The sequence below is a fragment of the Stylophora pistillata genome, chromosome 6 (genome assembly GCF_964205215.1).
Source record: "Stylophora pistillata chromosome 6, jaStyPist1.2, whole genome shotgun sequence".
Lineage (NCBI taxonomy): Eukaryota > Metazoa > Cnidaria > Anthozoa > Scleractinia > Pocilloporidae > Stylophora > Stylophora pistillata.
In genome coordinates, this window is record NC_142524.1 from 10,159,663 (window position 1) to 10,174,911 (window position 15,249).

Sequence of the window (15,249 nt, forward strand, 5' to 3'; positions counted from 1 at the left end):
GTTCACTGCACTGTGACACTTTTCTTCATGTGACAGCAAAGACCCCACATCAGGAATGACTCTTACGATCGATAAGTAACTTTCAGTTTCATTCCGCCTTTCATAAAAACATTAATTAGCTTCAGCGCATCTTTTGCAAAATTTTCCCTAATCTTAGTTTAATTTATCCTCTTTTAGTTGTTAATATCGGCGCCATAAATCAATTTATTACATAGGAAAAAATGCTTTTACTTTCCCTCATTTTCGAGCAATCCACATTCCCATGTTTAATCAACATTCTCTAATTCATTTCGGGGTCGACAAGAAGAAAAAAGGGGATCATTTCCGGGTCAATTTGGGGATCATTTCAAGGTTGGGGATCATTTAGGGTTCGGAATCCTTTCGGAGGCTGTACAGGCCTTTTTTTCCGGTATCCGCTATGGTTAGAAGTCATGTGTTGAAATGCCCACCTTCGTAAGGCTCCACCATGTTCTAGAGATATTTTCGACAATTTCCGACTTGCATCCCCTACCAAATATGGGAGACCCACCACCGCGAAAACACTAGCAGCTCTTTTTTCCCCAGTAAGTTCGAACCAAAACTAGTTTCGGGTTATATTTTGTTTCGGAACAAACGATTTGTGTACATTGAAGTACCCCTTCCTTTTATCGTTTATCTTTGACCACCTTGCCGATAATCTTTTTAGTTTTTTCAAATAGCTATGGCCACCCCTTTCATTCAATGTTGCATTTATCTTCAAATTCTTCGATCTTTCGTTGCCATGTGAAATCTAGTATTACTAAGTCAGTATATTTACATACTTCCTTCTATTTATCTCTATCACCGAGGTTCTGTCGCAGGTTTTCTTGGGAAAGCGGTTTTTCACCCCACCCATTAGAGGCCTTAATATCAAGTTTTCCGACGGCGACTTAGGGACATACATTTCCCCGAAAACTCCCGAGTGGTTAATGGTGTACGCACTGGCAAGTTAACAGCATCAAGAGTAAAACTCCTTTTCTCTTGCACGCTGTGAAACGTCCTCTGCTCAAAATGGGTGAAATAGTTCACAACTCTAAATTCGTCCAATACCCTGATATCAATTCAACTATGTTAATGGTTTGTACTAACATATATCGTCTCGTTTCCAGTTGCAGACATTCGTTGCTATCTTCAATTACATAGATTAGTATTTTCCAATGCATGAAATGATAGGGAATGTCATGTTTAAAAACGGAAATACATGAAGAGGTTCTTGTCTTTTAGGCGCCTCAAAGATCCTTTCTTTTTCCTCGTTGTTGACCAAGGCTTTGGCGTGTAATTTCTATGTACAACTTGCGTAAACGTTAGCAGAAGAACTTCGAGTGAACCATGAATGTAAAGCACTTTGTCCTTTCTTTATCAGTATATATAAACATTTCTTGTTTTGTTTTTCGGTTTTGTTGTATGTGCTTATCCTGTCAATAAGGCTGGGAAAGGAAGGAAAGGAAACTCTTTATTCGCACTATTTCAAGTGGTTACTACAGATTATAAAAGTCAGAATATATAAAAAACAGCAACGTGGTATTCGCGCGAGTTCACGATTATGTGATGATGACGATAAATGGATTCTTGAATTGTAATTGAAGATAATTAATCGCGGGCAATGCCACTGAAAGTTGACGAGAGAGACCTTTGCTGGCGGGGTTACATTTGAGTGTGAATGGAAATTCAGAGTTCTAAAGAAAGGAGAGGAGGAAGTAATTTTTTTAGGGGGGTGGGGGCGTTTGGGAGACACTAACTGCCAGTTGTCTTCAATCCCAGGGTGCCCCAGTTTGGTAGAAGAGACTATTCTGGTATCCAGTATGTCAAGTTTTACTTCAAAATTTAAAGCATTTTTAACACTCCCAGTCCCAGTGGCGTCAGCTTCAACACGTCATCTTCTTCGAACGTTTTGTAAAGTAGTGTCTCATATAAAAGAAAACCAAAAAACAAAACAAGAAATATTTATATATATTGATAAAGATAGGACAAAGTTGTTTATATTCATGGTTCACTCGACGTTCTTCCGTTCACTTTAACGCAAGTTGTCAATAGAAATTACACGCTAGAAGCCGATACAACGGCTTTCTGTGTTGTTAATGATGCCATAAAAGATACCCTTCAAGATACCCCTGGAAAATAAAGGTTGAAGGAAATCGGCCAAGGGGAAGGCTGTGCAAATATGGAGGGAAGTCAGTAGTTCTAAAGAGGAAGATGCGTGGGATAGGACATCCTCGAGAAAGAAATTCATCAAAAGACTTCAAAGCAGAGGTGCTACAGTTTCAGGCTAAAACAAACCTGAGCTTATTACTCTAGTTGTTACTGTTTACAGTATGAACTTAAATTTATACAGACGCAAATTTCGAGAAAGACTCAGTGTATCAACAGTCGTTTGACTATACCAGCTGGCATTTAAGTCGTTGATGAGCCATTTGCTATGACAGAGTTGTCAAATTACCGTACTTAAGGGAACGTTCATTTTTTACAAGGTAGGGGGGGACTAGTGGGATTGGAGGGCGGGTCACCCAAAAAAAACCGGCCCTAAAGGGTGGGCCATCTAAAAAAATTAGGCAAAAAAGGGGGGTAACGTAAAAAATTTTAGTAACGTTTTAAGGTTTGGATAAGTTTTACTATTCTTAAAAAGTACATCCCTACAGAAATAAATGCGAAAGTTTTAAAATCTATTAAAGAAGTTCCTATTGCTTTTAACAACGTTTTTGCGGCTGCAGACTACAATTCTAAGGAACTGAATGAACAAAAGTAAGGTTTCTATCTTTATATTTACTTCATTTTCATCTCTTTATTGTTGGATTTTTTAATCTTTTTTTCTCATTTTTCCCTTCATTAAAGGTTCTTAAATACAATACAATACAGTTAAAATAGCAGTTGCTCGACCAGAATAGCCAAAGCTACCTGCAATCTACAAAGGCCTGTAAACTATCTTGAAGAAATAAAGTTACTGTTAGAATTGAACATTGATTCTACCTGCTAATCTTCTTCAAGTTCTTCCTCGTCGCTTGTGCTGCTGTGGGAGTCGCTTTCGTCCTTTTCAGGCAGAGCATAGTCTTCAGGATACAGGATGCAGTACTCATCTTCTCTAACCTCTGCCTTGAGGTTTTTTATCATTCTGCTTACTACCGCATTGCTGAAGTGGTTTATATAAATGATCTTCCATCGTGTAATCTCTATTCTAAAGTGCGGACCGTATGCAGATGATACTAGCTTAACTACTGCACATTCTGATGAGTACGTCTTAGAACAACAAATGAATCATGATCTACATGAAATACAATCATGGCGAACATGCAGCAAATAAACTTAGCCTAAATGTGATAAAGACAAAATATATGATTGTAGCGTGTCAATTTAAGAAAAAACACCTCGAGCACCAGTTTAGTATTTATGTCGATCAAAAACCCCTTACAAGGGATAAGACGTGTAAATATCTTGGCGTTGAAATAGATAAATCTTTAACTTGGAGATATCATGTAGACACAATTGCTAAGAAAGCCTCTGGAGGGATTGGAGTTCTGCGACGTATAGGGCATATCATACCTTACTATAATTATATTAAATATGTTGTTCAAATCCATTGTGCTACCGTATTTCGATTACTGTAATATATTTTGGGAGAGTTGTGGGGAGGAGATTCGTAATAGACTCCAGACCCTACAAAACAGAGCTGCCAGGGTAGTTACTTCCTCTGGATATGACAGGCGATCAATTGATATTCTGGATGAACTTGTGTGGGACAATCTTGAGGCACGAAGGGAAAAGCAGTTAGCGACAATAAAGTATAAATTAAAAAATCAACTTTTACCCGATTATTTGACTCAAATTTTTATTAGTACAAACGCTATACACCCATTAAACCTGAGGAATTCTATACATAATTTGTTTTTGCGAAGACCGTTTACTGAACCTGGAAAAAAACAGTTTCCACTATAGAGGGGCGGTTCTCTGGAATAGTTTATCAAATACTGTTAAGGGACAGACAAGCCTGAAGTTATTTCTTTCCGATTTATACCTTCAGAACCATTTTTTTAATTATTCTTAGTTAATGTTATTTATATTTATACGTTAATGCTATTTATATCAGTACTTATATTAGTTTCGCACGGCTCTCTGGAAGAGCATTTGTAGGAACGAGACTCCGTGTTTAAATAAAGATGATGATGATGATAATGACTAAACTCGAACGACTCATATTTCCCAACGAAAAAGACTGGGTATGAATTAATTTGATCTGCAAGGAAAAAAACATCGCAATTTCAGGGGATCGTAATAGTTAGCAAATTCCAACTAGTGGTCTATTATCAACGCTGCGTTCAAATTGGTTACTACTAGGCTATGTGTTAGCTCAGACTACAATACAGGTTGTTATGGCGGAAACTGTGTGCTCTCCTGGGGACCAGATTTAAACGGTAGACAATAGGTAATGTATCACCTTATTACTTAACAGTTTTCAAAGAAAAGCTCTCTTTCTCTTTTTCTCTACAAAGGCCGCGCGGAACATGAGTGACTCCAGCGATAGCGATGTTGCTCCGCTCTGTCCAAAACGGCACGGTTCCAGGGCTTTTTCAAGAACTTTTGTCCATCTTGACAAAAGAACCAAGGCTATGCCCAACAGAAGCGAATTCAACCGCTTGAGAGCAGCAGGGAGAGTGAAGGAAATCGCCTTCACAAAAAACCACACTGCAACCGACATGCAGCAGCTACTTTTGTTCCATTTCCCATCCTTGGTGGATCTGGACCTTTCTCGGTGAGTTTTATTTTGCGCATTCCCAGAAGAAATATATAGTGGGTGGCTATGAAGCACTGCTTAAGCGTTCATCGAATAACGCCTTTCCCACTACACCGAGTATCGACGGCCGGAAAAACGTAATTCGAGGAAACGCTTACATGCCACATGGCGATCTTGCCTGCATCGCGGAGGCTTCAACATGTACGGAAATAAGATTGCTTTCTTTTTTTTCCTTGTATCAGCTTACGCTTCATAACGTCTTATGACAAGGGCCATGCGATGAGCGTCGTATTTCGTTATATTCCAAATGGAGTGGAAATAATGGCCAAGTTTACTCAGGGCCCAAAACAGAAGGTTTACATGCATTGGAAAGGTAAACCGCCTCCCGGTTAGCTCAATGGATAGAGCGCTGGACTGTAGTGCGGGAGGTCGAGGGTTCGAGCCCAGGCCGGACCAACACTCAAGGTCTTAAAATAATTGAGAAGAATTTGCTACCTTTCTATAACATGAAGAAATGGTTATTTAGATATTTAGACTAGATATTCTAGTCTTCTCGGATAGGGACGAATAAATAGAGGTCCCGTCTCCTGCAGGGTTGGGGCAGGAGACGTTAAGAGGCTGTCCACCTAAGAACGGATAAGGCAAATTTCGGACCTTCACCGATTTCCCTGATTTTTACTGTGAAAGTCGATACTTCTATCCCATGAACAAATATTGCGTTTATTTTGAATCAGTCTGGTTTTTTCATTTTTACGAGATATTTTTCAAGGTGACCTCAAAGGCACCCAGTTTTCCCCCCCCCCCGATCTCCATAATTTAGCTACAAAAGTCGATCGCTGCTGAAGCCGTATTTTCAACTCTAAAAAGCTTTCTATTTTATATGTCTAAGATCAACCCTTTGCCACTACGTTAACGGTCAAATGATTACACTGTATATATTTTTCACTGTGTTGCAAATTTTTCAAAATACTTACCTCGAGCACTGAAATTTGTGATGCGTGAGGTACATGTGGTTGAAAGCTATTTTCTCTTATGTGGGACCTGATCTAGACTCAGATCTATTACAGCCTATAAGCACTTATACCTAGTAAGTAAATTATGGAATAAAACTTTTGGGCACTCTTCATGGCGCGCCGCAGAGAGCTTTGCAAATTTCAGAATATTCGCCATTTTGATCGAAATCAAAGATAACGCGATCCGACCAACAGGTAAATTTGGGATCTGAGAACTTGTTACAAATCATAAAATAAAACTGTAGAGCGGATTTTTATATTGAAAAATACATATCATGCGACTTTTTCGCCGTTGAGTTGAAAACATTGGTGTTCTAAGGAAGAAAGACCTGTGTTTATAGTTAATAAATTATGCAAATTAGCATTATTTAAAATTGTGTCCATAAAAATTTTTTTCTACAATGTTCTTAAACACAAAGAGCTGTCTCTTTTAACTGAAGAGCATATTATTCTACACCTCTAAGGCAAGGTATTTTTTGAGTTTATGGCCATTTTCATCTCCCACGAAGCGCTGATTAAGTAAAACAGCAGTGTTTGTTTTGCACGCTTATCGCCAACTAATTCTGTTATCATCAACCACAGAGAAGTGGACATCGAAGATCTTATCAGTAATATTTCCTTAACCTCTCTTTAGTAGCAAGAGATGTTTTTTTTCCGGCAAGACGCAACAGAGCTCGTTTTCCTAAGAGCTTCTTTTATCGGTCAGCGGGCAGGTATTGAAGTGTTACGGTATGACTTTTCAGAGTCACAGTATGGCAAGGATTGTGTGATCGTATCCTGTGCCCAATGAAAACATGCATCCAATGTTTCTGCAACGAAGGACACGACATTCTAACAGCGGGAGACATGAGAAAGGCACTCTCTGAGAGACCAGTGAAAGGTACATCTGCGTGCGTATGTGAAGTTGACGAGTCTAAGAGAACCTTAGAAGTGAACAAGATAGATTTTTTTTAGCAAGCTACACAACATCCAGTTTGGGGAAAAAAGTATACGTGCGTGGAGGTCGTACGGAATAGGGCGTGGCGAGGAGATTTCTTACGACCAGCTAGTTTCAAATGACCAAAGGGACACCGCTCTCGTTGTAAGTGAGGAGCTCTTCCCTTTTCACAATGCACGTGTGTATGAATACACAGTTCCTGGAGCAGAGGGCTCAAATGAAGACGATGATTTGGACGATTCAAAGATGGACATATTTGACTGTTCGGAGCCTGGATGCGTGAAGAGTTTCCAAACGTTTTCAGAGCTCGATTTACATTTGAACGTAGGGGAACATTGTGTGAAGGATGAAAGGCTGTCAGAAACAGTATATGATAAACTCCGTAGAGATTGGGCAGAGAGGTTTACTACATCAGTCAGCATCACTGACGAACCACAGTAGGAAACTAGTACCCACCAGGTTGTACGTGACTCAATGCCTCCAGTAAACACTGTCAGTATGGGCTAGCTAGGGCTGGGCCCTACCCAAGCCACGAGCAGGATCCACTAGATTCAGTTGCAAAGTTAAGAATTATTTAACAGCAAATTTTGATCAAGGCGAACAATCAGGGCTAAAATCTGACCCTCAGCAGGTTTCAAATGATGTGCGAAAGGCAAGAGACGAGCAGAATAATAGTTTGTTTGACCGAGACGAGTGGCTTACCAAGAGCCAAGTGTAGGGGTTTTTCTCTCGCCTTACAGCAAACAGAAAAAGGCAACGAACACCCTCAGAAATCGAACAAAATCCGAAGAAACTGTCCCTATAGGAAGAAGAAGCTCAACGACAACGGCTGATGGAACACATCCTTAATGAACTAAAGCCGCAGCACCCTCTGTCCTACGATGCCTTTAATCTGTGTGAGTGCGCAAAGGAGAATAAGCTTAGTCTCTTTAATGTAGCAATGCTCAAAGAAATCTTGTCGTTTTTTGAAGTACCATTTAAATCGAGAGACAGGAAAAAAGACCTTATTGAGCAACTGATGTCATTTATACAGGAATTTCAATGCTTTAATTAAACTATATTAGAAGCTTCATAGCCCAGGAAAACAAATGATGGTGCCTGTGGAGCGAGTTTGTTTTAGAACAATAGGCACAGCATCAAAGTAACCTGATAAACAGTTGTACTCAGCGAATTAACGTACTCACTTCTGAGAAAATTCGCGAAAATCTCTCAAAATTTGTCGTTATTAAGTTTTTGGCGATGTTCTTAACTCACAAAAATTAAAAGAGAAAAAAGAAAGTAAAAAAATACTACCCTGACCGTGGGAGATGTTAATAGCATTTACGCGTAGGTATAGGTTTGTGATTTTCTTAATTTCGAGAAATTAATGATATGTGAATTTTGCAGGAGTTTATTAAAATGCCAGTTTCGATCATTTGTATTATTTTTCAATTTCTCCCGGCAGGATTCTCCTACTCTCGATGACTCAATCATATTGCATATCTTCGGGATTCGCGTTTGGTTCGACGACAAGACAAACCTCTGAAACTAGATGTTGCGTGACCGGCGTCACTGACTCAGTCACGTTGAAAAAGTAAACATTTAAATTTCACCTCTTCAACAAATACCGTTTTGAAATGATGAATATATGAATACAGTATATTGGAACTGCGGAACGAGAAGAAGTTCATCGCAATTATAGACGAAACTTTTAATTTGCGAAAATAAACCTGAAAATTCATGCTTGAACGTAATTCGAACCCTTGACTTTTGCAACACGGCCGGTTCAGCGCTAACAAACCAACTGTGATGTCATTCTACAAATGATGATGAACAACTTGCTAACCACTTAAAAGGAAAACTTTAGCAAATAGCTGGAAGAAATGGTCAAATCTGGCAAATTGGCCCCAATAATAAACACGAGTGAAATGAACAACTTTTTCAACGACAAATTCCGTTGGCACGTCGTTGATAACTGAAGACAAAGGCTAGCGCTCTTGAACATTAAGTAAGTTTTTCAAGTCCAAAGGGGATACAACAGTAACGTTTCCACTTCTATAGAAACTATTGTTTGCATGGTCAAATATTGCTACGGAAACTATTTTGGACGCGTGTGTCGAAAAACAAGGAACGCATGCAGCTAATTTGCATATGACTACGGAGAAAGATTATTCTGAAACATTTCCTCCATGCCATGTAAAACGGACAAAAAATATTTTTATCGATTTGATACTTCATTAAGGAGTTGGTACTTTATCTTCAAGCAGTTTTAGGCCGTTAGGGCTTAGAAATCGGATTCATGTGCGGATCGCGTTATCTTTGGTTTCGATCAAAATGGCAAATGTTTGTTAAATTCGCAAAGCTCTCTGCGGCGCGCCATGAAGAGTACCCAAAAGTTCTATTCCATAATTTACTTATTAGGTGTAAGTGCTTATAGGCTGTAATAGATTTGACTCGAGATTAGGTCCCACATAAGAGAAAATAGCTTTCAACCACATGTACCTCGCGCATCACAAATTTCAGTGCTCCAGGTAAGTATTTTGAAAAATTTGTAACTCAGTGAAAAATATATACAGTGTGATTATTTTACCGTTAACGCAATGGCAAAAGGTTGATCTGAGACATATAAAATAGAAAGCTCGTTAGAATTGAAAATACGGCTACAGCAGCGATCGACTTTTGTAGCTAAATTATGAAGGTCCGGGGGGGAAACTGGGTGCCTTTGAGGTCACCTCGAAAAATAGCACCTCAAAAGTGAAAAAACCAGACTGGTTCAAAATAAACGCAATATTTGTTCATGGGATAGAAGTCTCGACTTATACAGTAAAAATTAGGGAAATCGGTGAAAGTCCGAAATTTGCCTTATCCGTTCTTAGGCGGACAGCCTCTTAATTTCCCACACACGAGATTACTGTGTGATGGATGTCCTCCCCTGGGGTGGGAAGGGTGGGTTAGGACAGCAGGTCCACATGAGCTATTACAGCTGCCAAATTAATCAACCTGCTAAAACAAATAAATAAATGATAATGATAATGAAAGGATGGACCCGTTATTGATTGTCTAGCCATTAATTGTTAAATACTTGCTCAGGTGATTGTCAGAGGACTTTTGACTGGCGTCTTATTCCGCATAAAATTAAAAATGCGACATAGGTTACACATGCTGATTTGGTGGGGTTGTGATATCAGCATTACATTGCGGACAGATTTCTGGTACGAACCTGGGTTGTCAAAGCTGGTGGATGGTAAGACGGAGCAAGTAAGGTTCCAGAGTTTAACAATGCGATTAAAGTATGAGGCCTGAAAAGTACTGGTTCTACAAATAGGTTTTCGGTTTTGATGGAGTTTTTTTTTCCTTTCTTTTTTTGCAGTTTTGCGGTATTGGATGATTTTTTCAAGGGTTTTGCAGTTTCTAATAAACTCCAAGTGCCCTCCTCTTATAAAAAAAGAAAGACTGTATGAGGAGTAGAGGGGATGAAAAAGATGGATTTGTTTGAGCCGCCTGTGGGTACTCTTTCCAAAATAACATTTTTTAGGTAAACGGATTGTTGGACAATAGCAATGTCGAAATAAAGGACGAACTCAAATTCCTTAGTGTGACAATTGACAGTAAATTATCATATACTACTCATATTAAGAATATCTTTAGTAAAATACATGCCAAAGCTGGTGCTCTTGGAAGAATAAGCAACTTTATCGATAGTAAAACTGCTATGAGAATATATAAGGCCTATATACCTCCTCATTTTGATTATTGTTCTCCTCTTTTTGTTGGGCTGTCAAGCACCTTATCTGATAAAATTGAACGTACACATCTTTATAAACTTAGAACATTATTTAAATTTCCTAAATCAATTGAGTATGGTGAGTTATTAAGTCAGCTTAATCTCGAATCTATCAAACACCGTATACACCATTACCGTAGCCATACATCAGCCTTTCTCTTATCGATCGTGATTGACTTTGTCTATAATTATCCCAATCTGTCCAAATTCACACACTGTTCAATATCTTTGACATGTACAAAATTTAACGTACAATGGTACGATGCAAAAAATATGCAACCAAAATCTCATGGCTGAAAAAGTCATGTAGTTGGATGCTTCATAAAACAGAAAGCAAAGGTCTTTTACAACATAAGAGCTTGTTCAAACGCCTGCTGTTTTGCTTGGAGATTTAATCAATATACATACTGGACTCGAATGTGGTACATTTTTTAAATTTTTCCTGGGACCTCATTTCAGTCTTTGTAAACGCATTTATGCATTTCATTCAGAGCAGTGGTGGACACAAATCTCCCTTTTATACCAAGACTTAATACAAGAGTTACAGATTAATTAAAAACCTTTGTGCAAAATTTTCTAGAAAGTTTACAGTGTTCTGACTTGTGTTCCACTGCAGTTTGTCTTTTTGCTGTTGAATGATTATAAGTGGCTCTCTTTTATGATGAGAAACTATTTGGAGATACATTAGTTGTAAAAATTGATTACAATGAGTCAAGCAGCTTCTGGTGAAGAATGAGATGCCATGGGCATCACCCATCAAGTGGGGGGGAGGGGAGAGGGTATTGGGGCATGTTCACCAGAAAAATTGTGAAAAACGAAGTCGCTGAGAAGTGCATTATTTTAATGTGAGAGAGGATTTCCAATGCTGAGAAGTCTTTGAAGCCAACTTACGCAGGGCAGAAGGAGAAATTGTATTTAGAAGCCAGGACAATTTATTTTATAAGAACTTAACAAAAGCAGCAGTTTGCTTTCTCTAAATGAACAAACTAAATCATTCCATTTATTCATTATGGTATTGTAAATTTGATAGGATAAGGGGTGGAAGAAAACAATAATATTTCATTATTATTCAACTGTGCTTTGTAGAGTACAGGGGATTTATTTCTACATCTCTACTTGTGATAAAATTATTGTGAATGATTGTGTGATTGAGAGTGTTGTAAACTTGGGATAAGCTGCAGGCAGCGTTTTTTGTGAACTTAGATTGGTCAACAGTGGAGTATAATAAATAAGCTTGGCATTCATGGCCCTCTGATGAAATATAAAAAGTAAATTTCTAGACTGTTGATTTCTTGGTCTAGGTAAAGCAATACCAGAGGCTAGATTACTCTTAAACTTTCAATGATAACTTAGGCAATACTTTACTTTTGCATCATACGTACTTTACTTCTTTGTGGGCAAAATCACACTTATTGACAAAGCAATGCAATGTAGATGACATAGGGACATTTTTTTCATGACAATTTACTTGGGAACCTTTTTTCGTGTTTTTCTGCTTTTGTGCAAAAGATGTGCAAGTTGTTTGGCTGGGACTCTGCTTGGTTCTTGATCACGCTAAATAACACAAGGCTTGTGATCAACATAGTGATGAGTACAAAATTTAGCATAACAAGACCTGCATTCCTCTAATCACTGTGACTCTTTATTAGGATGAAACATCATTAAGAAAAACAATACAACAAATAAGAAACTAAAATCCTTACTGTCACTGACACAAGTCCATGGCTTGTTGATTCTGTTAACACATTTAATTGTCATCTTGAAAGATTCCAATATGGTATCCATGTTGGTTGGACGCTTTCATGCTTGTAGAGGAATACTGCTGACCGTCCAGTAATGCAGACTTACACACTTTCAACATTGTCGATAGCTAAATAGATAATAAACTGAAACCTAGACTTGGCCTACCTGACTAGCCAGTGACTAGAGTAAAAATTGTTTGTCAACTCTAAAGCTATCTAAAGAAGACACAGTTATCTCCATTATTTCCTGAAATGTTACTCTTCAGTTGAGTTATGAGTGCAGCACAACAAAACATTGTAAGCACAACTAGGTATTTTGTTTTGAAATGGGTTATAAGCATAATAGTTGAAACTGTACTAAGCGGCACCATATCACCTAATCACTCAGTAGTAAAGCAGTCAGTTGTAAAAATCCCAAGTTTCTCTCTCTTTAATTACAGTAACTGTAATTTTCACCTCTGTAATTAAAGTGGTCATGGTCATCCTTGACTAAGTGCCAATGGCCTGTTTTTATTGTTGTCTACCTGGATAGAATAGTCAATTAAAGTGGAACCTCTAAAATAATACTAAGAATAATTTCTCAGGTAAAATTTATTCCACGTTTATCTCCTCATACAAATTTTAGTACTTTGAGTTCAAATCAGTGTTCTCAAGACATTGAAAACTCTCTCTCTTCCAAGAACTGTCAGGATAAATAGTATGCAGGACATAAAACATGTCAATTGTTATGGTTATGACCCAGAGGTCCAACTGATGAATAGCAGTCTGCAGTAATTTTGCTTTCTTGTTTTTTTGTTTTGTTTTTGTTTTTGTTTTACGCTACCCCACCATATTTTGATGCTGTTTATTCACAAAGAGTCAATGCATTTTTGAGCAACCTTTTGAATAACCTTTAAATTAAGAGATCAATTATGGCAAAAATTGTGTTATTAATTGCATTGGACTCATATTCTGTGAAATCTGTAGGAAGCCGTCACCCTGCCTTTCCCCATGCGTAACTGCTTGATACAGATTTGACTGTATGTGTTAATAGCTTTTCCTTCATCAGTCATTGTTACTTGACACTGACATTGTTCTCTTTTCTACTTAGGAAAGAACAAGATATCATGAAAATGAAATCCAACAAGCTGTCCAGCAACTAGAGCAGCAGTTTTTGAAGTTTGAATCCTCATCAGAAAACTTGTCAGTGGCAGCATAGTTAGAAGAGGGGATTTAGCCACAATTGTGGCTAATGTTATTGCTTAAAAGGCTGCTGTTACAATTACCACACTTAAATCACTCATAAAATGGTAGAAATGCACGATTCTTTAGAATTCAAGTACAAACAGGCCAATGTTAGTCAGGAGAAAGATAACGGAGGTAAAAAATCTGCCACCTCCAGTCATTTCTCCAAAGGAAATTCTGGAAAGTAGTGATCTTATTGCACAAGGAAACTTTTCAACTCAGTTGTAAATGTAATTTGGTGTCATTTTTTAAATGTACTTTCAGACAAGTTATTTTGGGGATAAATTCCCATTATTATTTATGACTGTATTGAAATTGCAAAGTTACTTACATGTACCAAAACAGACTCAGTGCTGATTTTTCCTTGTTTTCAAATTTATGATTGCAAGTACTACAGATTTTTCGATGAAACTCTATCGAAACATTCACTGAATTTTTGCCTTCTGTCTTCATACAATTGTTAGGTTGTCGATTCTTGGAAAAAAATTGTGTATAATACACACGCTTGCAAAATAAAATTTTGCCCTTTACAAAACCAAAATAATTTCTGGCACCACTTCCCTTTTTTAAAAAAACTGAGAATTTTCGTGGATGGGTTTGAATGAGGTTTTGTGCAGAAATTCAGTGAATATTGGTAGAAGCCCTGCTCAGGACAGAGGTGTCTCTTTTCATGAGATGACTGTTTTTACCCTTTTGCTCTCTTGATCTCATCAGTAACCCTTTAACTAACAGAAGTGATGAACCTGTATATTCTCCCTATAAAATCCATACATTATCCAGCAAACAGGTAATGACAATACTCAAACTTATCAGGTAGAAGTTGTTATCTTGATCTAACACCAAATTCTTGTTACCAATTTACAAGGAAATGTGTAGTAGCTTGAGAGTTAAAGGGGTAATTCTCCTGACTGTCTTCCATAAAATTCTTATGATGTTAGCTCAGAGAATTTGGCATTGGATCAAATAACATTCCCTTAAATGACATTTTTCTTCATTCTCATGGCTCGTTGGGTTGATATTGTATTGAAATTGCATGAAGAAATTCAGTCTTGTTCACTAATGACAGTTAGAGGGTCAACTTATGATTGGTCTCAGTGAAAATAGCTTTGATTCAATAATTCTGAACCTGCAGCTTGCTGTGGAAAAGAAATACCTTTCATGTTAACACTCTGCTCTTTTTCTCTCAAGAAAATTGATACTAGTCAATCAAAAATATTTTGGATACTTGGCATCAAGGGGAAATCTCTATGAAAAGAAAAAGAACTGGTGTGGTGGGTTATCTTCCCAAACAGGGGGGAAGTAGCAATACTCCTTGGTCACTTCATGCTATGGAAACCATGATGAGCTCCTGACAGATGAGCTATTTGGCTCTTTTGCTGACTCTACCTAACATTACCTCTCAAGTACAGTCTCATAGAAGCACAAATTATCTTTTGATATACAAACTCTATGTCCTACCATGACATTTTTTAGTCTCTTGACTTCCTCTTCAGAAGCTCTGTATTCATCAAGTTCTTTCTGAATTGACTCTGCCACTGTCGGGAAAGTACGGTGGCCCAAAAGTGGGTTCTGTCCTCGTGCACCGGTTCACAAGAGCCAATACAAAAGACCAAACAATACACAATAGCTAACCAATAACTCCTAAACAAAGAAAGAACAATGGTAATTCCCTTGTGAACCGGTACACCAGGACAGAACCCAAAAGTGTCATGGCAATTTCAATTTGGCCACAGCAATTTCAACTCGGCCACGGCAATTTCAACTTGGCCAAGGCAATTTCAACTTGGCCACGGCAATTTCAACTTGGCCACGGCAATTTCAACTTGACC

At 38.0% G+C, this 15,249-nt stretch overlaps 1 protein-coding gene, 2 long non-coding RNA genes and 1 pseudogene across 7 annotated transcripts in view; 3 read left to right on the plus strand and 1 right to left on the minus strand.

The window, feature by feature from the left end:
• Window positions 1–14,414, plus strand: part of LOC148728187 (uncharacterized) — a 52,850-nt gene extending 38,436 nt beyond the window's left edge. Inside the window, exons 1-3 of one of the 5 annotated variants that reach the window (XR_015989005.1) lie at window positions 8,451–9,201; window positions 10,041–10,205; window positions 13,287–14,414. This is a non-coding gene — a long non-coding RNA (uncharacterized LOC148728187). Of the gene's footprint in view, window positions 1–8,450; window positions 9,202–9,721; window positions 9,929–10,040; window positions 10,206–13,286 lie in introns of those variants that run through there. The other 4 variants (XR_015989004.1, XR_015989006.1, XR_015989002.1 and 1 more) reach the window with 4 other exon arrangements.
• The window catches only part of LOC148728179 (uncharacterized), a 175,608-nt gene that overhangs the window by 103,514 nt on the left and 56,845 nt on the right, over window positions 1–15,249 (plus strand). The gene's annotated exons all lie outside the window — the stretch shown is intronic.
• The window catches only part of LOC111341502 (sec1 family domain-containing protein 1-like), a 97,452-nt gene that overhangs the window by 53,117 nt on the left and 29,086 nt on the right, over window positions 1–15,249 (minus strand). The window contains exon 10 of the mRNA XM_088725885.1: window positions 14,879–15,061. The gene's annotated coding sequence lies outside the window, so the exon portion shown is untranslated. The remainder of the gene's footprint in view (window positions 1–14,878; window positions 15,062–15,249) is intronic.
• LOC148728193 (uncharacterized) lies at window positions 5,909–8,223 on the plus strand (annotated as a pseudogene).